The following is a 15,022-nucleotide window of genomic DNA, read 5'->3' as shown; positions in this document are numbered from 1 at the left end:
AACTCTGTGTATTCTGGAGGCAGATATTTGATGCTCTCAAAGACATTTTCCAAGGTAAATATTCCACTAAGTCCTACAGTAGCAGTGTTGGGAAGGATTGCAGAACATATTGACTGCAAAGCCAAAAGTTACCTGCTAAATATATGACTCACTGCAGCCCTAAAATGCATAACTATCAGATGGTTAAAACCAGATATAATCTATGGATCCAGTGAGTGTCTGTCTGATGGAACAAATTACATACTCAGACTACAGAAACAAGTCTTTGAGAAACGGTGGGGACCCATGTTACCTTTCCTATTACAATGAAGAACACCACCTAGTTTTGTGAGCTCTCTCTCTCTCCACACACACACACACACACACACACACACACACACACACACACACACACACACACACACACACACACACACACACACACACACACACACAGCATGTTATGCCAGTTTCAGCTGAAACTATGTTTCAAACCATAATCCGGGTTTTTAGTTCACCATTTATGAGGTTTCAAGAAGAAAATAAAAGACAGATCTGAATGTTTGAAAATGTTTTGGAAAGATTCTGTAAAGATGAGATGAAAAATACTCAAAGGATAAATTTAATTGGTTTATTATTTAGATAAGAATAACAAGCAAGTAAAGGAAGAAACAAGGTAAAATGAAGTAATAATGAAAGAAGTTAAACAAGTAAATGAAGAAAAAGGTAAAATGAAGTAATAATGAAAGAAGTTAAACAAGTAAATGAAGAAACAAGGTAAAATGAAGTAATAATGAAAGGAGTTAAACAAGTAAATGAAGAAACAAGGTAAAATGAAGTAATAATGAAAGAAGTTAAACAAGTAAATGAAGAAACAAGGTAAAATGAAGTAATAATGAAAGAAGTTAAACAAGTAAATGAAGAAACAAGGTAAAATGAAGTAATAATGAAAGAAGTTAAACAAGTAAATGAAGAAACAAGGTAAAATGAAGTAATAATGAAAGAAGTTAAACAAGTAAATGAAGAAACAAGGTAAAATGAAGTAATAATGAAAGAAGTTGAACAAGTAAATGAAGAAACAAGGTAAAATGAAGTAATAATGAAAGAAGTTGAACAAGTAAATGAAGAAACAAGGTAAAATGAAGTAATAATGAAAGAAGTTAAACAAGTAAATGAAGAAACCAGGTAAAATGAAGTAATAATGAAAGAAGTTAAACAAGTAAATGAAGAAACAAGGTAAAATGAAGTAATAATGAAAGAAGTTGAACAAGTAAATGAAGAAACAAGGTAAAATGAAGTAATAATGAAAGAAGTTAAACAAGTAAATGAAGAAAAAAGGTAAAATGAAGTAATAATGAAAGAAGTTAAACAAGTAAATGAAGAAAAAAGGTAAAATGAAGAAATAATGAAAGAAGTTAAACAAGTAAATGAAGAAACAAGGTAAAATGAAGTAATAATGAAAGAAGTTAAACAAGTAAATGAAGAAACAAGGTAAAATGAAGTAATAATGAAAGAAGTTAAACAAGTAAATGAAGAAACAAGGTAAAATGAAGTAATAATGAAAGAAGTTAAACAAGTAAATGAAGAAACAAGGTAAAATGAAGTAATAATGAAAGAAGTTAAACAAGTAAATGAAGAAACAAGGTAAAATGAAGTAATAATGAAAGAAGTTAAACAAGTAAATGAAGAAACAAGGTAAAATGAAGTAATAATGAAAGAAGTTGAACAAGTAAATGAAGAAACAAGGCAAAATGAAGTAACAATGAAAGAAGTTAAACAAGTAAATGAAGAAAAAAGGTAAAATGAAGTAATAATGAAAGAAGTTAAACAAGTAAATGAAGAAAAAAGGTAAAATGAAGAAATAAGGAAAGAAGTTAAACAAGTAAATGAAGAAACAAGGTAAAATGAAGTAATAATGAAAGAAGTTAAACAAGTAAATGAAGAAAAAAGGTAAAATGAAGTAATAATGAAAGAAGTTAAACAAGTAAATGAAGAAACAAGGTAAAATGAAGAAATAAGGAAAGAAGTTAGGAGAGAAAACCCCAACAATCCCCTCTGAGCAAGCACTTGGCGACAGTGGGGAGGAAAAACTGCCTTTAAACGGGCAGAAACCTCCGGCAGAACCAGGCTCAGGAGGGGACAGTCAACTGCCGGGACTGGTTGGGGGGGTTAACAGAGGTGGAGCAAGACGAGGCTACATCAGGTGAGGAAGCAGTAGCGTCTCTCCTCTGGAACAAGTGGAACCATTTTTTCTTTTTTTTCATGCACTTTTCCACGAGCGCTTTTTTCTCCACGATGAGATTTCTCAGCTCGTCGATGGTTTCTGCGTTTTTTTTCTTCAAGTTTCTCACATCTTTGTTCCATCTCTTCCAATGCTGCTTGTTGTTCTTCAAGCTTGTCTTTGAGTTGTTTGGATGTTGCCTCCTGTATCAGCTTGTCCTTGTGCATGTCTGCATTTCTCTGTTGGACCTCTTTGTGCTTGTCTTTTAACTGCTTCTTTCTTTTCTTGATTTCTTGATTTTTGTCTTCATGTATTTTGTCTTCTTGTTGTTTTTGTGACTGCATTTGAGTGTGTTCACTCTTCAAGTTATTGAATTCCACCAAACGCCCCTTAACGAGCTCGGAGTTGTTTCTCGCTATCTGATCGATCCTTTTCTGCATCTGTGAGCACCGTTTCTCCAGTTTGTCCCTTTCTTCTTCCACTTTAGTTGCTTTGTCCTTCAGCTGATTACAAAACTCTTGCAGTTTTAGATTTTTAGACTCAAAGTCCTGGACGATGCGTTTTCCTTCTTTCAGTCTTTCCTGCTGTTGCTCTTTCTGTTGAAGAAGGTCTTTATTTTGGCGCAGTGTTTCATCCAGGCTTTCTTTCAGCATGCGGTATTTTTCCTGCATGCTCTTCAGTTTGTGCTGCATGTCTTGTTGCTTTTTGTCCTGCTCTTCCTTCTGTTGGAGGAATTTATTCTTTTCTTCCACAGCTTCATGGAGCTGTCTTTGGAGGAGCCGATTTTTTCGGTCCATGTGTTGGAGATCCCGTTGTATCTTATCAGTCATCGTTTTCTTGTCTTGGAGCTGGTTGGTCATTTCTTTTAGTTCTGCGCGCTTTTGCCTGTTTTCTTTATTGAGGTGCACAATCTGCTCTCGGGCCTGAGCAAACTTGATTCCCCAGCCCTCATTAATAATGTTTATGTCCGGCTGGCGCTGTTGTCTTTCTTCCAGCTCTTTATTTTGGGCTTCCATTCGTCTACACTTGTCCTCCAGTTGACGTTTTTCTTCTTCAATTTGTTGCATTTTTTTCTGGAGAAGGTAGTTTTCCTTCCTACTCTCCTCTAATGCCCTTTGGGAGGATGAGATGCCATTTGGGGAAATTGGCTGGCCACGCCAGGAAGGAGAGGCGGCGTAATCTTTTTGAATTGGTTGTTTTTTTCTTGGAAACATGTTGGAGTTTCTATACGATGACTTTGAAGAGCTTTCCAAATGTTTCTGTGGTGAACGTTTTGTATGCTGCAAACACAGATGCTGCTGAAACGAACTAAATCTTGCTGTTTCTCACCCCTATTTAAGGAAAAACATCAAAGGACTTATGACGTTCTATGACATCATCACTCCAATGAGATTGTCACAAGACGTTTTGGAATGGGGTGTTTTTTTTTAAACTGTTTTCAAACTTAACTTAAAATTTCATTGTTTCCTAGTTGTGGACTATTGGTTAGTCCAGCCGATGATGAAATTAATTGTCACAAACATCCCTAATATTACATAACAGACGACAGAAAACAAGACAGTTTTTTTTCTAATAGAGGTATAATAAAAGTTTTTTTAATTATCCTACTTTTTATAAAAGAGAACATTTATTAAAGAGTATGTATTTAATTAAAAAACTCTGTTCATCTAAAGCAGGGGTCAGCAACCTTTAAGACCCAAAGAGCCATAATTGGCCTATCTGGGGTTGAAAGGCTCGATAAATGCACGGCGTTTCGCCGGGTACACCGGCTTCCGCGAGTGTGATGCTTATTTTGAGCGATGAAAAAATAACAAAATATAATTTTATTTGTATATTGCAAAATCACAATAATCTTCCAATTTAGAACTACAAGTAAAAAAAAAAAGAACTGGCATAAATAAAATACACTTCAGCTAAATACTAATTTATTTTCCCAAACCACGCAGAGCCGCACTATAAGGACTAAAGAGCCGCATGAGGCTCCGGAGCCGCAGGTTGCCGACCCCTGATCTAAAGGCTATAACAAAAAGCTTCCTGCTGGAAAATGAAATGTCCCCATTAAGAGTCTGAATCAGGAGCCGATGACATTACTCTGTAAACTCTCAAAGCACTTTAATAAACAAGCAAACAGTTCCACCTCTCGCATTATTGCGTAAAGTTGACAGCGCGTCAGGCAAATAGGCAGGCTCCATCCCCGGCCTCTAGCGACTGTGGAAGTCGCTACATCTTTAGTCAACAAAAAACGGCATTCTGGAGAAGCCAGCCACAAGCAGGATCAAAGAAATCAGATCAAGGAACCTGAAAGACGCCAAGTAAGTGCAGCGCATCTGAATGAGTGAGCCCAGCAGCACCGACACACCTGACGCAATTCTGAGGAGCGCAGGTAAGAATACCTGTGCATGTCTGGTTGTGGAAAAGGAAGCGACATTGCATTAGCGCTGAGATGTTTTAAGAGGAGACACTGAATGGAATGAATGTTGGTTAAATGTGCAATGTTTTTGGCTGCGCTCTTGGATTGATGACTGCGCTGCGTCTTATTAATTATGCTGCTTGGATGATGTTCAAATGGACAATTAAAGTGCCGTTACGTTGAAAGGATTTTATGGTCAAAGTCTATTGTGGCTTCCAGTGGATATATGTTTTAATGGATGATCACTGAAGATTAAAATAAATAAATAAATAAAAAATCGAACAAACAAACGGGAAAATCATGAGTCAAACAGGTGATGATGATTGTTCCTCTAATGATTTGGGGGGAAAGAGAGAAAGAAAAATGACTGGAAAGGCATTGTTGAATAAAATCGAAAAATCACAAAATGAATGCAAAATATATGTTAATAAAATGAAAGGACTAATACAAAAAGTGAAAGCGCTCATGCAACACAATGAAAATCTTTCTCAAATTAAGCAGTATTTGGTGGATTTAAAGGCACTGTGCGAAAAGGCTTCAAGTTCACATGTTGAGGTGTTGTCTTTGGTGCTAGAGGAAGTAATAAAACAAGAGGAATGCTTTTCAAGTATCATGAAATACACAAATGTGTTTTTAAATGAAATTCAGAACTGGATAAATCAAAGAGAACAAAATCCTGCTGTTTGTCCAAAGCAAATCAATTTATTGGAAAACAATGTTGCATCAAATACTGAGACAGAAGTGGAGGATGATATCAAGCCAAGTGATAGTGTTTCTGTTGTGATATTTTGATACCATGGTAGCATTTACTGAGTATTGTTTTTGATGATATTATACAAAGGACCCTGTTTCTGCAATGCCCTTTGTTTTAACCTCATCTCCTCTTGCTGTGTCAACTGAAGATTTTATGGTGTGAAAGTAGATACTAAGGTTGGAGGGAAAACACCAACAAATCACTCTTTTACTTATCACTCCCTTGCAGAAGATGTTTATGTGAAGACCATCTGGGTTGTGTCAGAACTCACGGATGTAGGAGACCTCTGTATAAGATTTATAGGCCTTGTGAGTGCATCTTTATTGCCCTTGCTGAACAAAGGATTCCAACTGTCGAAGGACACCACCCCACCCAGTGGGCAGGGTCTGAACTGAAACTTGTTGTCTGCCTATAAAAACTGCTGCACAAAGAATAAACTTTGAGTTAGTTTGGGATGACAATTTAGAACAGTCTCCGCGTCTTTTTGTTCTTCCAAACTGCTCCCGGTACTCCGGCCGGTGCTGTAATTAACCGTTGATCATACTTGAGAATATTTTAATTGTTATAGGTTAAAGGATGAACTCTGATGATGAAAGCCCACGCCTCAGAGAAACCCGGAATGGAGTTTCTTGCAGTTTCAAATGTTGAAAGCCACAAAACTTCTTCAAGATCTTCAACTTCATCTGTTCGTATGAAAGCTGAGGCAGAGTTGGCAGCTTTAAAGACGCGGGGAAAAGGACACTGTACCTGTCGATGCACGTTTCCCAAAATCTAAACGAGTCATATCGCTCCATGTTTGCTACTTTTGGTTTTTGGTTTTCTCCCGCAGAGTAAGAGCATCGCAGGAGCTCCTGAAGTCAAACGACGCCTCCCAGCACTCATTTATTAAAACGGAGTCGATGCCAAAAGTCTTAAACGTTAGAATCAAAGCAACAGCTGTGAACTCAGTCATGGTGTCATGTGCAGCCTCCATCTTACTGTCACTACTTTTTCATTTTAGGGTACGTGAGGTAAAGCGTCCGTCGATGTAGCTTGATTGTACAAAATTATTTTTCTACGTTATTAACAAAACAGAGCAGAGACTGATGCTGCTCCTGTCTGACCCCCTTGTGTCTGGCACATGTGTATTCTGACTTGTGTGTGTGTGTGTGTGTGTGTGTGTGTGTGTGTGTGTGTGTGTGTGTGTGTGTGTGTGTGTGTGTGTGTAGGAGCGGCAGTCGCTGTGTGAGTGTGATATCACATCTGCATCACTCAAGCGTAGACGGGCCAGAACACAAACGAGTCCTTTCATTCGGCTCTGTTCTTTCTCCTTGTCTGTTTTATAAGCTAACACTAGAGGGCGCCATTGTGGCACATTCAGCGCTCACTCTGAGGTCACTGGACAGAGAAGAAAATACCAAACTGGGAGACGGATGGAGACGAAACATCTGGAAGATCAGAACTGTACATTTTTAAGTGTAAGAAAAAAAACAGACAAAATATTTGTAAATATTAAGTTTCTTGTTTATTTTATGTTTTGTTTTTTTGGGGTTTTTTGGAGTGAATGAATGATATGCTTATTTTGTGATGACAAAAGACAACAGGTGCAGTTTGTAATGAGAAGAAAAAAATGGCCGTTAGCTTGAGGTTTCAAATGAGTTCATCCTTACCACCGATCAGTTTTGTCTTTGTTTTTTCAACATTTATTTTATTTTTGTCATAACGTTGATCGTTATCATGTGACCATCCTGTAGCAGGAAGGTTGCTGTAGCAGAAGTCATCTCCACTGAAGCCCCCTCACAGCAGAGGGCCAGTCATGCTGTTTATTAGCATTTGCTAGTTTTCAGTGAGAAAAAACATTTTCATCAAGTTTTAAATCCTTTCATTGCTCTTTTCTCTGCGATTGTCATAAAATCGTCGTCCTCTTTTCAAGCCTTAGCTCGCTTTTATTTTGAAAAATGAGTCTTGTGATCAGAGATGAATCTGTGCTGCATGATGTGCATAACATCAGAGCGATAAAAGCCAGCTTTGCCTTTCAGTGATTCGCAGTAAGGACATAAATGACCTAAACTGAGACTGAAAAAAGTGCAGTCAGTTAAATGTTAGCTCACCTAACATGTAGCAGTGTTTACATGTAGCCATGTTTGACAGACTCCAGGGCTTTGATACCATAAGATGCCTCATATCCTCACAGACTCATGAGATCACACAGGTGGTCTGACCTGCTCGTGTCACACTGTGCTGTCTGTCTGTCTGTCCGTTGTTTTTCTCCTGCAGTGATGTTATGTAGCAGAAAAACAGTTGGATGCTGGAAAAGTGCAGAGCGATGGGTGACGTGTGGAGAACATCACAGTCTGTGTGTGTTCAACAGCTGTTAGAGCCACACTTTGTCCTTTCTGTGGTATAACTGCTGGATTTATTTTATTCCAACACTTAGAAACTGTCAGCAAAGCAAAACTTCATGATTGGATGATCCTGTGTCACGTCCACAGTGTCAAACGTGCACAGAGACAGTGACACCCACAGAGAAACCCTCAGCTTGGTGTCCATTGCAAATCTGCACCTGTTGTCTTGTTTCTACTTTCTTTGTTGAACTCAGAAACTCGAGACTTGAGATGAAGAAAAATGTTAAATAATGGAATAAAAAAAAGATGATTATTAAAAAAAGTAAAGTAAAATTATATAAATAAATGAGGTGATGATATTTCTGTTTACTTTAGAAGTTATTATACACTGTATGCTGTGATTCTGATCTGGGAAACATTAAAGACATTCATAGCCAGACTGCTGACTTTGTGTTTTTATTCAGTCGCCTAACAGAAGTGCAGTAAGAAACGATTTAGCCCATCCTGATTTCTTAGCTGTTTGCATATTTGCCACACTTACGTGTTTCAGATCATGAAGAACATTTTTATGATAGATAAAGATGACCAGAGTCAGTATAAAATAAAGCTTTTACATGTATTGCTGGGAGGTCGGCAGCTCCCTCCACTGCTTGGCCCTCTGTGAAAAACAACTGGGATCCAGCTTCCCTGTGATGCTGAATTATATAAGCGGAAGAAAATAAATAGATAGAAGGATGGATGATTGTATTTTGTGTACAATTGTTGAAGTGTAAAAAGGGTTGGCCCTCCGTGGTGCCCTAAGCAAAGTTTGATTTTTGGAGCCCTTTAATAGTGCCAATAATAGTGATTAATGATCACCTACTATAAATGTATTTCATTTTCTAATGTTGATGTTGTTGTAATCCACAGTGAAAAATGTCATAAAAACAGAGAGAAACAATAGATCAAACCTGAGAGCTGCACAGTTGCAGCAGTGTGGTTTACGTCATTGTGTTGTCAGCCTGTTTTACACATCGGTGGTTTCTTATTGACATGTAAAAAGATCTGAAATCGTAGTAAATTCAGCTGCTATTGTGGGCTGGGGATGATTTACACTTAACATTTTAATAACTGGGTACTGAATGTCAGAGGCCCAATGTTCCCTCTAATTTTTCACGTGTCTGAGCGAACACACAAACTCCCTGAGCGATCCCTTGGACCAATGAGCGACATCAGACGTGTGCACTGTGGTCACGCCGGCATCGAATCCATCCAAGTTACATGGTTTATTAAAATAATCAAATTACAGCGTTTACATTTATGTTAGACTACTTTTAATTAACTGCTTTAGCCCATTTACCATGAAAATGTAAAAAAAATCTTGTTCATGACCTGTGCAGTATGTTAACACTATTGGAAGTAAAAATAACTTGAACTCCAATTTCGAAAACACAACTTTCTTTTTTCTTTTATAAAGCTCTGACTTGTATCATGAGTCTGTGGTCTGGGAGAGAGTCCTGTAACTCTCTGTCTACAAAATATAGTAAATAATGACCAATGCTGAGCAATTAATTATATAGTTACTTCTTCAAAAAAGTAACTCAGTTTGGCAAACAAAGTTTTTTGCAGCTATTTTTTTAAATGCAGCCAAGGCGTTTTTAAATAAACATTTCAAACTATTTACAGAACAATCAGCTGTTCTGCATCAAATCTGATGCCACACAAATTATTTGTGCCACTCCAAAAAATAATTTCTGTCCACTATGAGATAAAGGAAAAGAACAACAGCCTGATACCTGCAGGCCTGACAGCAGGAGATGCATCACTCCTGTAACACCTGTAACATTCAGCAGTCGCCTCATTGTTCTGACACACACAACAAAACTATTGACTACACTACACACTAACTACACAAGATTTGCGCTAAACGTTGCAAATCTCTCACATCTCAAAGCACCGCCATCACTCCTAAAACTTCCCCCCGTTTCTTAACAACTAGACGCCACGTTGCCATATCATTCTTTGATTGGTCGACATGGTACTTTTTTGGACGAATAGGAAAGGCAGAGGGGGGTGGGGTTTGTTTTTGCTCACAGGTGGAGAGCGCTTTCGAGTGTTTTCCTTATAAAACGCCGTTTTTACCGTTTCTTCCTGCAGTAAATATAAACAACGATAGTATTCAGAAAGAAAACAAAACATTGCAGATGTTTTTATCACAACTCTGGTTTTACGTGGTCTATCAACACAATTTAAAAACTGGTGTAAAGTCCCCAATTTTTCCGTCAATTGTTCCGTCTGTCCTGCTCACATCTCCAATGGTTGTACACGTTGTCATTAACATGGCTTCACTCCACATCAGCCACGCCGCTTTGCCAGCTAAAACACTGGTGTCGGTACATAAGGACGCTGTCATAGCCTGCCAACAACGTTGATTGGCTGCGCATACACGCATTATTGGCTGGACTATGGGATAAGGTGGCATCGTTCCCATATGGGAGCAGCCAGTCACTTACTGACCAACACTGCAAAACAGAATTGTTAAAGTATTAATTTTAATTTCAATTCAGGTTAGATTTTTTTTGGTGCGCAACGCAGAATTTCTGTGCGCAGAGACTGTGCCAGCAGTGCGCAATTGCGCACGTGCGCAGCTTAGAGGGAACATTGCATAGGCCCACTAAAAGTTACAAAATAAGCTACTATCAAATACATTTTCTGTAAACACATCAGAAGGTTATTTATGTGGCAAAAAGTTAGATCTATACAAAATGTTGCAGGGAAACAGAGAAGGAGCTCGTATAGGTTTGAGTTTTATTCACATCTATTGTGCAGGTACAAATAGCAGAGTGGAAAACTTTATATTTTGTGTTTGCAAACATTAATTTATGAAGATTAATTAACATGAGTGTAGCACAAAGTAAAGGTGGAAGCAGTATTCTGACATGACAGTGCAATCAAAACACATTTTGCCACAACAATCTGTGAATAATTGTGACAAACAACTGTCATTTTAATATTGGACAGACTAGTTGTGCAGCCCTAACCTGAAATCTGCTGTTTGTTCTGAATGAAAAACGTTAGTCTTTGGTAAACATTTTAATCCCATTTATAGATGCAATATGTTATTTCAGTTAAGACTAAATGTTACCACACGTTCCCATCATTAGAGCGCATTTAAAGTGTGGCGAAGTCTGTGAAGGTTCTCAGTCATCCAGGTCATCGTAGTCTAAGGAGCTTGCTAAGAAAAGCGTCTGGACTTCTTTGAGTTACTTGAAGACGTTTCACCTCTCATCCGAGAAGCTTCTTCAGTTCTAAGGGTCAAATGGTGGAGAGTCCAAGCTGTATTGAAGAATTTCTAACTTCATGTAGGCTAAACAGCGGCCTAGAATTAGACTCAAAATCCTGCACTTGCCCAAAATAAAGGGGGCGTTAATGTACCAGATTCTACAGAACACCAGAAATAACTGCTAAGATGGGTCCAACACATCTGAGTTCATGCTGGAGGAACTGTGGGACACACTCTGCCAACCACACTCATATATTGTGGCTCTGCCTTAAACTCTGTGTATTCTGGAGGCAGATATTTGATGCTCTCAAAGACATTTTCCAAGGTAAATATTCCACTAAGTCCTACAGTAGCAGTGTTGGGAAGGATTGCAGAACATATTGACTGCAAAGCCAAAAGTTACCTGCTAAATATATGACTCACTGCAGCCCTAAAATGCATAACTATCAGATGGTTAAAACCAGATATAATCTATGGATCCAGTGAGTGTCTGTCTGATGGAACAAATTACATACTCAGACTACAGAAACAAGTCTTTGAGAAACGGTGGGGACCCATGTTACCTTTCCTATTACAATGAAGAACACCACCTAGTTTTGTGAGCTCTCTCTCTCTCCACACACACACACACACACACACACACACACACACACACACACACACACACACACACAGCATGTTATGCCAGTTTCAGCTGAAACTATGTTTCAAACCATAATCCGGGTTTTTAGTTCACCATTTATGAGGTTTCAAGAAGAAAATAAAAGACAGATCTGAATGTTTGAAAATGTTTTGGAAAGATTCTGTAAAGATGAGATGAAAAATACTCAAAGGATAAATTTAATTGGTTTATTATTTAGATAAGAATAACAAGCAAGTAAATGAAGAAACAAGGTAAAATGAAGTAATAATGAAAGAAGTTAAACAAGTAAAAGAAGAAACAAGGTAAAATGAAGTAATAATGAAAGAAGTTAAACAAGTAAATGAAGAAAAAAGGTAAAATGAAGTAATAATGAAAGAAGTTAAACAAGTAAATCAAGAAACAAGGTAAAATGAAGTAATAATGAAAGAAGTTAAACAAGTAAATGAAGAAACAAGGTAAAATGAAGTAATAATGAAAGAAGTTAAACAAGTAAATGAAGAAACAAGGTAAAATGAAGTAATAATGAAAGAAGTTAAACAAGTAAATGAAGAAAAAAGGTAAAATGAAGTAATAATGAAAGAAGTTAAACAAGTAAATGAAGAAAAAAGGTAAAATGAAGTAATAATGAAAGAAGTTAAACAAGTAAATGAAGAAAAAAGGTAAAATGAAGTAATAATGAAAGAAGTTAAACAAGTAAATGAAGAAAAAAGGTAAAATGAAGAAATAAGGAAAGAAGTTAGGAGAGAAAACCCCAACAATCCCCTCTGAGCAAGCACTTGGCGACAGTGGGGAGGAAAAACTGCCTTTAAACGGGCAGAAACCTCCGGCAGAACCAGGCTCAGGAGGGGACAGTCAACTGCCGGGACTGGTTGGGGGGGTTAACAGAGGTGGAGCAAGACGAGGCTACATCAGGTGAGGAAGCAGTAGCGTCTCTCCTCTGGAACAAGTGGAACCATTTTTTCTTTTTTTTCATGCACTTTTCCACGAGCGCTTTTTTCTGCAGGATGAGATTTCTCAGCTCGTCGATGGTTTCTGCGTTTTTTTTCTTCAAGTTTCTCACATCTTTGTTCCATCTCTTCCAATGCTGCTTGTTGTTCTTCAAGCTTGTCTTTGAGTTGTTTGGATGTTTCCTCCTGTATCAGCTTGTCCTTGTGCATGTCTGCATTTCTCTGTTGGACCTCTTTGTGCTTGTCTTTTAACTGCTTCTTTCTTTTCTTGATTTCTTGATTTTTGTCTTCATGTATTTTGTCTTCTTGTTGTTTTTGTGACTGCATTTGAGTGTGTTCACTCTTCAAGTTATTGAATTCCACCAAACGCCCCTTAACGAGCTCGGAGTTGTTTCTCGCTATCTGATCGATCCTTTTCTGCATCTGTGAGCACCGTTTCTCCAGTTTGTCCCTTTCTTCTTCCACTTTAGTTGCTTTGTCCTCCAGCTGATTACAAAACTCTTGCAGTTTTAGATTTTTAGACTCAAAGTCCTGGACGATGCGTTTTCCTTCTTTCAGTCTTTCCTGCTGTTGCTCTTTCTGTTGAAGAAGGTCTTTATTTTGGCGCAGTGTTTCATCCAGGCTTTCTTTCAGCATGCGGTATTTTTCCTGCATGCTCTTCAGTTTGTGCTGCATGTCTTGTTGCTTTTTGTCCTGCTCTTCCTTCTGTTGGAGGAATTTATTCTTTTCTTCCACAGCTTCATGGAGCTGTCTTTGGAGGAGCCGATTTTTTCGGTCCATGTATTGGAGATCCCGCTGTATCTTATCAGTCATCGTTTTCTTGTCTTGGAGCTGGTTGGTCATTTCTTTTAGTTCTGCGCGCTTTTGCCTGTTTTCTTTATTGAGGTGCACAATCTGCTCTCGGGCCTGAGCAAACTTGATTCCCCAGCCCTCATTAATAATGTTTATGTCCGGCTGGCGCTGTTGTCTTTCTTCCAGCTCTTTATTTTGGGCTTCCATTCGTCTACACTTGTCCTCCAGTTGAAGTTTTTCTTCTTCAATTTGTTGCATTTTTTTCTGGAGAAGGTAGTTTTCCTTCCTACTCTCCTCTAATGCCCTTTGGGAGGATGAGACGCCATTTGGGGAAATCGGCCGGCCACTCCAGGAAGGAGAGGCGGCGTAATCTTTTTGAATTGGTTGTTTTTTTCTTGGAAACATGTTGGAGTTTCTATACGATGACTTTGAAGAGCTTTCCAAATGTTTCTGTGGTGAACGTTTTGTATGCTGCAAACACAGATGCTGCTGAAACGAACTAAAACTTGCTGTTTCTCACCCCTATTTAAGGAAAAACATCAAAGGACTTATGACGTTCTATGACATCATCACTCCAATGAGATTGTCACAAGACGTTTTGGAATGGGGTGTTTTTTTTTAAACTGTTTTCAAACTTAACTTAAAATTTCATTGTTTCCTAGTTGTGGACTATTGGTTAGTCCAGCCGATGATGAAATTAATTGTCACAAACATCCCTAATATTACATAACAGACAACAGAAAACAAGACAGTTTTTTTTCTAATAGAGGTATAATAAAAGTTTTTTTAATTATCCTACTTTTTATAAAAGAGAACATTTATTAAAGAGTATGTATTTAATTAAAAAACTCTGTTCATCTAAAGCAGGGGTCAGCAACCTTTAAGACCCAAAGAGCCATAATTGGCCTATCTGGGGTTGAAAGGCTCGATAAATGCACGGCGTTTCGCCGGGTACACCGGCTTCCGCGAGTGTGATGCTTATTTTGAGCGATGAAAAAATAACAAAATATAATTTTATTTGTATATTGCAAAATCACAATAATCTTCCAATTTAGAACTACAAGTAAAAAAAAAAGAACTGGCATAAATAAAATACACTTCAGCTAAATACTAATTTATTTTCCCAAACCACGCAGAGCCGCACTATAAGGACTAAAGAGCCGCATGAGGCTCCGGAGCCGCAGGTTGCCGACCCCTGATCTAAAGGCTATAACAAAAAGCTTCCTGCTGGAAAATGAAATGTCCCCATTAAGAGTCTGAATCAGGAGCCGATGACATTACTCTGTAAACTCTCAAAGCACTTTAATAAACAAGCAAACAGTTCCACCTCTCGCATTATTGCGTAAAGTTGACAGCGCGTCAGGCAAATAGGCAGGCTCCATCCCCGGCCTCTAGCGACTGTGGAAGTCGCTACATCTTTAGTCAACAAAAAACGGCATTCTGGAGAAGCCAGCCACAAGCAGGATCAAAGAAATCAGATCAAGGAACCTGAAAGACGCCAAGTAAGTGCAGCGCATCTGAATGAGTGAGCCCAGCAGCACCGACACACCTGACGCAATTCTGAGGAGCGCAGGTAAGAATACCTGTGCATGTCTGGTTGTGGAAAAGGAAGCGACATTGCATTAGCGCTGAGATGTTTTAAGAGGAGACACTGAATGGAATGAATGTTGGTTAAATGTGCAATGTTTTT

General features: G+C 38.2%; 2 pseudogenes; both read right to left on the bottom strand.

The window, feature by feature from the left end:
* Nucleotides 1-2,284: 2,284 nt before the first annotated feature.
* On the bottom strand, nucleotides 2,285-3,414 carry LOC146675340 (uncharacterized; annotated as a pseudogene).
* Nucleotides 3,415-12,607: 9,193 nt separating this feature from the next.
* LOC146675339 (uncharacterized) lies at nucleotides 12,608-13,737 on the bottom strand (annotated as a pseudogene).
* Nucleotides 13,738-15,022: the final 1,285 nt, after the last annotated feature.

Source organism: Rhamphochromis longiceps, linkage group LG3, assembly GCF_057381845.1.
Source record: "Rhamphochromis longiceps isolate RC_006_pf linkage group LG3, R_longiceps_female_GT1.1, whole genome shotgun sequence".
NCBI lineage: Eukaryota > Metazoa > Chordata > Actinopteri > Cichliformes > Cichlidae > Rhamphochromis > Rhamphochromis longiceps.
The sequence above is the reverse complement of the archived record's forward strand: the minus strand, read 5'-3'. Positions and strand labels throughout refer to the sequence as shown.